The sequence below is a fragment of the Channa argus genome, chromosome 2 (genome assembly GCF_033026475.1).
Source record: "Channa argus isolate prfri chromosome 2, Channa argus male v1.0, whole genome shotgun sequence".
In the NCBI taxonomy this organism is placed as follows: Eukaryota; Metazoa; Chordata; class Actinopteri; order Anabantiformes; family Channidae; genus Channa; species Channa argus.
The window spans coordinates 31,451,629-31,461,373 of NC_090198.1; the positions used below are offsets into that span (position 1 = coordinate 31,451,629).

Sequence of the window (9,745 nt, forward strand, 5' to 3'; positions counted from 1 at the left end):
TCAGTGGCATAATGACACTTAGTTAATGGGAATAGAAATACTTGATGAGATTATTTTGGCTTTATGATCTGATGCTTTTTCAGTTTTATTTTTACTCTGCTCATGTTCAAATCACACAGTGACAGTAACAAGCAATAGAAAACATCAGGAGACCTGGAAATAAGATGAGGACACAGAAAATTAAAGAGACATAGAAATCCCTGGGGGAAACATGAGTGTAAAGGTCTGAGTTTTATTTTATTCATTGTAAATTATTTAATCCAACATTAACCCCTCTGCGCTCTAGTGCATGTGGCTGCCTAGCTTCAGATAGAAAAACACTTCATAATGTGTGAGGCAGCTGTGGACAAAAATATTCATATCAATGTATAAATCAAAAGGGAGCGCTCTTGTCTGTTCACAGTAACAACAAGAGCTCGCGCTCTCTGCATGCATGGCACAGACTGAAGGAGAGGGAGGCAACGCAGAGGCCAGGTTCAGGAAATGTTTGGAGGCTGCTCGTTCTATTGTTTCATGGACTTTGAAGAGAGAAATAGGAACTGTGGTCAATGATCCTCATTTAAGGCACATTTTACTATGAATTCAGCAGCTTCATGTCTGAAGACAGACAATTAGCCTGTAGGTTTTAGCTGTGTGTGCTCCTGCTTGGTGAGGGCAGATCTCTATAAACAGGCCAAACAGTAAAACCACTGCATATCTGCTTACTTTAAGTAGGGCTAATGTGTTAAAGAAGTCTCATTAATGGAAGGAGGGAATAACACTATATCTGCCTACACCAGGTTTTGTTAAATGATTCCTGTTTCACTGCTGTTTTTTTTTTTTAAATGGACAAAGTGGTTTATTGTGGTTGTAACATGTAATGCAACTGATTGAGTATATATCTTCTATTATAATACAATATATATCATTCACTGATGTCATAATAACCGTTATGTTAATAATGGAGTAGATGTAGTGGAGTAAAAGTGAAATTAGCCATAAAATTAAATGTAGCCATTAAATGTATTTAAGTAAAGTACAGATACATGAAAAATGTACTTTCCACCACTGGCCACAGCAGGAGCTAGAGAACCTTAAATAATTTTCAAAATAGTGACTTGATCAATGGAGAATGTAAGAAGAAAGAAGTGATTTGTGTTGTAAAGACGTGTGTTAGTTTAGCTCAGAATGCTCCCAGCATGTGACATAATGCAGTATTTAGATACGTTAGTTTGTTAGTATTTTGGTCACTGGTTCAGGTTTTTCTTCTTTTTTTTCCCAAGTGTCATAGTGGATCAGACTGTAAAGCTCACCAAGACAAACGTGTAAAAACTTTGTGTGCAAAATGTAGGTTGTCCAAAGTAAAAGCTCTGGTTTGTGGATTTGGTTTCTGCATGGTGTTCTGGCCTCAGATAGTCTGAGATGCAGCGTCTCTTCTTCCTCTTTAGCTCCAGAGGTTTTGTGCAAATTAGGGGACAGATTTGGAGAACAGATTTTCACACAACCTGCAGCTTCTTAACCCTCTCTCTGAAGCTTCAGCCTAACAGTTTCATCTTGATCTTTTTCTGCAGAGAACTGATAATTTGACAGCTGCCCTGCACTGACACCGTATCTGCATCTCAACAACAGGTGGCACGTCCTGCTAATCCTCCCCTCTGAGCTCTGCCGCAGCACAAAGGCTGGATTTGTTAGGGACTGCTCTCCACCCACGCAGTGCGAGGAGGACAAGGGGAGGGGGTTAGTTCGCCCAGAACACCGTGTTCTGGAAATCTGTGTCACATTCTCTGCTGCCGTGTAAATAATGGAAAGCTGCCAGTGGAGCTGACACCTCGGAGCAGGAACAAACCCAGGGCAGACCGAGCAACCGGCCTGGGAAAACACTGCAGACCAGAGAAATGTCTCCAAGTAACCCACATTAGACATTAGTTCAACAGTAGTTATAAGACTGTATTCACCACTTTATCCAATGAGACTCATGTCATTAGAGGATTTGTTGCTGCAAGCAAAGGAAATATTAGTAATTATTAGATTTTAAATATTTATACTGATAACAGCTTATTGATTTATTGCCATAAAATTGTTTTTGAGAAAGCTTTTTTTTTCCTTTTTTAAAAAAAATCTGAATCTTTTTTTAAAGAATGCATCTAGTGATTTTGAACTTACTGCTTTTGGTTCTAGTTTGAAGGGTGCATATACCTAAATTCCATTAAACTTTCTTTATTGCCTATGTCAAAATATCTTGCTACTTCTAGCTGAAAAAATGCCTCCAGATGACATCACTTGTAGGAACCTTTAGTTCAGATTATGTAATCTTCTTCCTCACATTATGGAGTTTGTAATCATGGTCAACCTGTTTATCCAGAGCTCCTCAAGATGACATCATTTGAACTCCTAATGCTTCTAGTTTTTCAACTAGAAGCAGAGAAATATTTTAAAACAGGGGAGTCAGATGGAAGTTTAAAAGCATGAATGTAAATTTACATTCTAAACTAAAGCCATAGAAAGCAAGTTGAAAATTGGTGAAGTCACCCTTTAAAGAAACATTTCAGGTGCATTTTCCTGTTTATTGTTATTAAAATTATTAAACATGTTAAATTTATGTGGAAAATATGTCAAATTGGAAGTGGACCTTCCCCTGCACACCTGCCCTACTGGTGCATAGACAGAAGGCACATTTAGCAAATCATTCAGTCTAATTTGAGCAGGCTTTAGTCCAAACATGAACCTACACACTGGAATAACTGGACACAGGACTTGGTCCACAGGAGAACAGTGGCAGTGGTTGGAGAATAGATGATTCATGAAGAATTAAGATAATCCAGCTCAGGACAAGTGGTAACTTACAGTTATACACAGAGAAACCTACGGGTCCACTTGGAACAGGTGAGGAGACTGTGGGGAAAGCAGGACAGGTGTGGGAGGGGGCAGGAGTCGGGGACACCTGGTGGGGGGCAGAACAGAAACAGGACTGAAATATGACACACTTTACATCTTCATGTGTTTTCAACCAAATTTCATTGAAATACAACCACAAAAACATCCAACTGAAGAAGCTGTACCAGCTAATCACTGAACGAGTCCTGTCCTGTCCTAACACGACAGAGGAAATTTTATGATATTCAGCAGAACCTTTCAGTTGAACTTTGTTTGTTAGTTATGGTTTCAGAAAATTTTAAGATCTTTCTGTGCAGCTTTATGCAGTGGGATCATTTCATGTAACAGGCTCCAATAATTCACCACAACAAAAACAATCATTAGAAATTATCATTTCTGAATGCAGCTAGAATGATTTTTGAAACTGGAGCTCTATGACAACCACAGGTGGCTTCATCATTATCATCTTAACCAAACCAGATAACGATGGGCACCAACAACTCTGCTGCAGTTGCCTTTGAGCCAGGCACAGTCCTTGAATCTGCCCGGAGACATCACCTACATTTACATTTAGTCATTTAGCAGACGCTTTTATCCAAAGTGACTTACAAGTGAGGTACAAGGCAGCAAAAATCTGAGTCAAAGATAAAACATCAAAGCAAAGTCCTATTAGAAAACTGTTCGCAGTTTACGAGATGCAAGTGCGAGAAAGAGTAGAAAGGAATTATTTATTTCTTTTATTTTTTTTTGAAAAAAGTGAGTTTGCTGAGCGTGCAGAGTTTGGTAGCTTGTTCCACCATCGTGGTATCATTCCACTAAAAAGTTTTGCTTGGTGTCTTCCGTGCGGTGCTGGGAGCACCAGACGTCGTACGTTGGCAGACTGCAGCAGGCGGGAAGGATTGTAGACTTGAATGAGTGAGTTGAGGTAAGCGGGAGCTGTTGAGTTAACCACCCTGTGAGCAAGAGACAGAGCTTTGAACCTGATGCGAGCAGCTACAGGAAGCCAGTGTAGAGATCTAAAGAGTGGTGTGACATGGGTCTTTTTTGGCTGATTAAAAATGAGGCGAGCTGCTGCGTTTTGGATCATCTGCAAGGGTTTGATCACCTTCATTCGTTGCACTGTGGATTTTTACTGTGTGTTTCTGGAGAGGTGGGACTATGTTCTGCTCCATAAAACCAATTTTATGAGCCACATGGTGAAGAGTGAGCCTGAGCTCAAATTTTATTTTAAAAAGTTGTTGCATGTATAATTTAAACTATAAAGCTTCAGCCTCAAAGATCTTCTTCTGCTGCTTTTCATTTTCTCTGGTGTTAAATTAAGTTTATGACCCAGTAAAGTTTGGTAACTGTAAACAACCGAATCTCAATCCAAACCAGCAGAAAATCATTAAAAGTCTTTGACCTGTGTAGCAGAGTTTAATGTAATTTGTTAATTATTATAGTTGTGTTGTGAATTTTATGATCCTCTTTAGTATATTTACAGTTTATGTGTTTCAAGTGGAAACAACGCTGCTGATATCACAGCGTGGACCCAGCCTGTTTGCATTTTAACTATTAATATAAGTTTTGAAGATGTTTGGTCAGCACCATTAGAAGCACAGCGGACTCGATATTTCTCTCTGCAGGCTTTGGGCCGCTGGGAGAAGGCAATTAACAAGGTCTTTTTTCTGCAGAAGAAATGGCATGGTGGAAACCGCCCCATGTACCACCTTTGTTTATGTCCAACGAAAAACAGCTGCTACACATCTGCAGCACTCAGAGTTGAGTCTTTGCTGATAGACGTCCAGTCCTCATGTTGGTTGCTCCTGATTCAGCCAAATGAAATCTTAAGGTTACATCAATAGTTCAGAGACACTTTGGTGCGCCATCCAGATTTGCGGTAAGCGTATTGCGTCACTTCCTGTTTCTGCACACTCTTGGGTTTCTACCGAAAGACTGTTTACTGATTAATTGTAGCTGTTATTTTTACTTAAATAAGTGATTTCTTCACACAAGAATTAATACTTAGTCGTAACATACGCTTGTATTGCACAAGCACCTGCTTTTGCAAAACATAACCAGCTAAAGTTTACAAATTCCACATTTCACTTATATTAGCTTCGCTAGCTTAGCAGTTAAACATTAGCAATGGCTTCTCTGTCTCCCTCTGTTTCTCCTTCTCTCACTTGCTCGGTGTGTCTCATGTTCAGTTTTTCCTCTGCCTCCTTTAGTGATAATGGTATATGTAATAAGTGTAACGTTTTTGCAGCTTTGGAGCCGAGGCTCACGGAATTGGAAGCACGGCTCCGCACCATGGAAAACAACTCCGCTAGTCAGGCCCCGGTAGCTGGTGCGGGCCGACCTAGCGTAGCCCCTGCTAGCTGTCCCCCGGCAGTTCCCGAGCAGCCGGGAAGCCAGTCCGGCTGGGTGACGGTTCGTAAGAGATCTAATGCTAAACAGACGCCCGAGGTTCACCACCAGTCGGTTCATGTTTCTAATCGATTTTCCCCACTCAGCGACACACCCGCTGAGAAACCAACTCTGGTAATTGGCAGCTCCATAGTCAGAAACGTGAAGTTAGAGACTCCAGCGGCCGTAGTCAAATGTCTTCCTGGGGCCAGAGCGGGCGACGTTGAATCATATTTGAAACTCCTGGCTAAGGATAAACGTAAATACAGTAATATTATTATTCACGTGGGAGTTAATGACGCACGATTACGTAAATCGGAGGTCACTAAAATGAATGTTGAATCGGTGTGTAACTTTGCAAAAACAATGTCGGACTCCGTAATTTTCTCTGGTCCCCTGCCAAATCTGACCAGTGACGACATGTACACCCGCATGTCGTCATTCAACCGCTGGCTGTCTAGGTGGTGTCCAGCAAACGATGTGGGCTACATAGACAATTGGAAACGTTTTTGGGGAAAACCTAGGCTGATTAGGAGAGATGGCATCCATCCTACTTTAGATGGTGCAGCTTTCTTATCCAGAAATATGGCTGGTTTTATTAGACAACCAAAAGTATGACAATCCAGAGTTGAGCCTAGGATGCAGAGATCCAGTCCTACACGCCTCTCTGCAGTGTCCTTACAACCGTCACCCCCCCACAACTCCCACATACCTATAGAGACTGTGTCTGTTCCCCGACCTAAATTACATAAAGTAAATATGACAACAAGAGGAGTTAATCATAATAACCTAATAAAAGTTAAGACTACTCCTCTTACAGAACAAAACCCCAAAACTATTAAATGTGGATTATTAAATATCAGATCTCTCTCTTCTAAATCTCTGTTAGTAAATGACTTAATAAGCGATCATCAATTCGATTTATTTTGTCTCACTGAAACTTGGTTGCAGCAGGAAGAATATGTCAGTCTAAATGAGTCAACCCCCCCAAGTCATATTAATTATCATGTTCTTAGAAGCACAGGCTGAGGTGGAGGAGTTGCAGCAATCTTCCATTGTAGCTTATCAATAAACCCTAGACCTAAACATAGTTATAACTCATTTGAGAGCCTTACTCTTAGCCTTTCACACCCAAACTGGAAAACTCAAAAACCACTATTATTTGTTATCATGTACCGTCCTCCAGTCCCTTATTCAGAGTTTTTGATTGAAATTTCTGATTTTCTAGCTGATTTAGTGCTTAGTACAGATAAAGTCATTATAGTCTGTGACTTTAACATTCATGTAGATGCTGACAGTAACTGCCTGAGCACTGCGTTTAATTCATTTCTAGATTCAATTGGTTTTTCCCAAAATGTAAATAAACCCACTCACTGTTTTAGTCACACGTTAGACCTTGTCCTTACGTATGGAATTGAAACGGATAATTTAACAATATGTCCTCACAACTCTCTTCTGTCTGACCATTTTTTAATAACATTTGAATTTACAATAACGGACTATATAGCAGTTAGGGAAAAATTCCACTATAGCAGATGCTTAAGTGAAAAAGCTGTCAACAAATTTAAAGAAATTATTTCTTCATCATTTGCTTCACCATATGTTAATACAATGGGAAGTAGTCTCCTTAATGTTACTCCTGCACAAGTAGATTATCTTGTTGACAATTCTGCAGCCTCACTACGTACAATACTCGATAGTGTTGCCCCTCTAAAAAAGAAGGCAGTAAATCAGCAGAGGCGATCTCCATGGTATAGTTCACAAACACGCAACTTAAAACAGGAAACACGAAAGTTAGAAAGGAAGTGGCGTTCCAGAAAGTTAGAAGAATCTCATTTAGCCTGGAAAAATAGTTTAAAAACGTACAAAAAAGCTCTCAGTGATGCCAGAACAGCATATTATTCATCATTAATAGAAGAAAACAAGAACAACCCCCGGTTTCTGTTCAGCACTGTAGCCAGGCTGACTAAGAGCCATAGTTCTGTTGAGCCTACTATTCCCTTAACTTTGAGCAGCAATGACTTCATGACCTTCTTTATGAATAAAATTGTAGCTATTAGAGAAAGTATTCACCAGATCCTCCCCCCAAAAATTACAGATAGATCTTCATGTACAGCAGTGCTAGAATCATGGATAAGGCCCCACTCCCTGTTAGACTGCTTTTTACCCATAGATCTCTCTGAGCTAACTTCAATTATTACCTCATCTAAACCAACAACCTGTCTGCTAGACCCTATTCCAACTAAGCTGCTCAAGGAAGCTTTACCCTTTATAGATACGTTCATATTAGATATCATCAATCTATCTTTAGAAACAGGCTATGTACCACAGGCCTATAAGGTAGCTGTAATTAAACCATTACTTAAAAAACCCTGTCTTGACCCAGGTGTTTTAGCCAATTACAGACCAATATCTAATCTCCCCTTTATTTCTAAAATAATTGAAAAAGTAGTCGCAAAACAATTATGTGATCACCTTCATAGGAATAATTTGTATGAAGAGTTTCAGTCAGGATTTAGAGTTCATCATAGTACAGAAACAGCACTGGTAAAAGTCACCAACGATCTTCTCATGGCCTCAGATAATGGACTCATCTCTATACTTGTTCTGTTAGATTTTAGTGCCGCATTTGATACCATTGATCATAACATTTTATTACAGAGACTGGAACATGAAATTGGAATTACAGGAACTGCACTAGGTTGGTTTAAATCCTATCTATCTGATAGATTTCAATTTGTTCATGTTAATGATGAATCCTCCATGCACACAAAGGTTAGCTATGGAGTTCCACAAGGCTCTGTGTTAGGACCAATACTTTTTACTTTATATATGTCTCCTTTAGGCAACATTATTAGAAAACACTCCATAAATTTCCACTGTTATGCTGATGATACCCAGCTATATTTATCTATGGAACCAGATGAAAATAATCAGTTAATAAAGCTTCAAGCATGCCTACAAGACATAAAGGCCTGGATGTCCCACAATTTTTTACTTTTAAACTCAGACAAAACTGAAGTCATAGTATTTGGGCCCAAAAATATCAGAGATATTATGTAAATGGTAAATGGTCTGCACTTATATAGCGCTTTTCTACCTATTGGCACTCAAAGCGCTTTACACTGCTTCTTATTCACCCATTCACACTTACAATCACACACACATTCATACACCGATGGGGGAGCTGCTATGCAGCTGGCCAACACTCACCGGGAGCAGCTAAGTTGGGGTTCAGTGTCTTGCTCAAGGACACTTCGACATATGACCAGAGGAGCCGGGGATTGAACCGGATGTCCAACCATATTGTTACCCTAGATGGCATAAGTCTGGCCTCCAGTACTACTGCAAGGAACCTTGGAGTTATTTTTGATCAGGATCTGTCCTTTAAGTCACATATAAAACAAATCTCTAGAACAGCCTTCTTCCACCTACGGAACATTGCCAAAATTAGGAGCATACTGTCTCAAAGTGATGCCGAAAAACTGGTCCATGCATTTGTTACTTCTAGGTTGGACTACTGTAATTCCCTACTTTCAGGATGCCCCAGTAACTCCCTAAAGAGCCTGCAATTAATCCAAATGCTGCAGCAAGAGTGCTGACTGGAACTAGCAAGAGAGACCATATTTCACCTTCACTAGCTTCTCTCCATTGGCTTCCCATTAAATTTAGAATAGAATTTAAAACCCTGCTTCTTACATATAAAGCTCTGAATGGTCAGGCTCCATCATATATAGAAGACCTCATAGCACCATATCATCCCAGTAGACCACTTCGCTCTCAGAATGCAGGCCTACTTGTGGTTCCCAGAATTTCCAAAAGTAGAATGGGAGGTAGAGCCTTTAGCTATCAAGCTCCTCTCTTGTGGAACCAGCTCCCAGTTCAGATTCGGGAAGCAGACACCCTCTCTACTTTTAAGTCTAAGCTTAAAACCTTCCTCTTTAATAAAGCATATAGTTAGTTATAGTTATGCTGCCATAGGCTTAGACTGCTGGGGGACCCACCCCCCAATGCACTGAGCTCCTTTCCTCCTCTTGACCATCTCTCCTCTCCTCTCACCCCGCAATTCTCACCACTGTATGTCATTAACTCTGTGTGTTCTCTCCCGTAGTTGTCTTTGTCCTCCTCTGTCCCCCTCTCTCTGTCCCTTTCTGCAGGTGTCCCCCGGCTTTGAAGCTGTGTGTCTTCCAGCGTCCAGCTACTGGTCCTACCAATCTGCCCGATGTTTTGTTATTGCTTTTTGTTGCTCTGTTCTTTTCTCTCTCCCCTTTCCACTCACCCCAACCGGTCGAGGCAGATGGCCGTCCACCCTGAGCCTGGTTCTGCTGGAGGTTTCTTCCGTTAAAGGGAGTTTTTCCTTTCCACTGTTGCCAATGGCTTGCTCCAGGGGGAATTGTTGGGTTCTCTTTATATATCTTTATAATCTTGACTTTATTCTGTAAAGTGCCCTGAGATGACTTTGTTGTGAATTGGCGCTATATAAATAAAGTTGAATTGAATTGAA

At 40.5% G+C, this 9,745-nt stretch overlaps 1 pseudogene; it reads left to right on the plus strand.

The window, feature by feature from the left end:
- The first annotated feature begins 8,532 nt into the window (after positions 1 to 8,532).
- Positions 8,533 to 9,745, plus strand: LOC137108151 (uncharacterized; annotated as a pseudogene).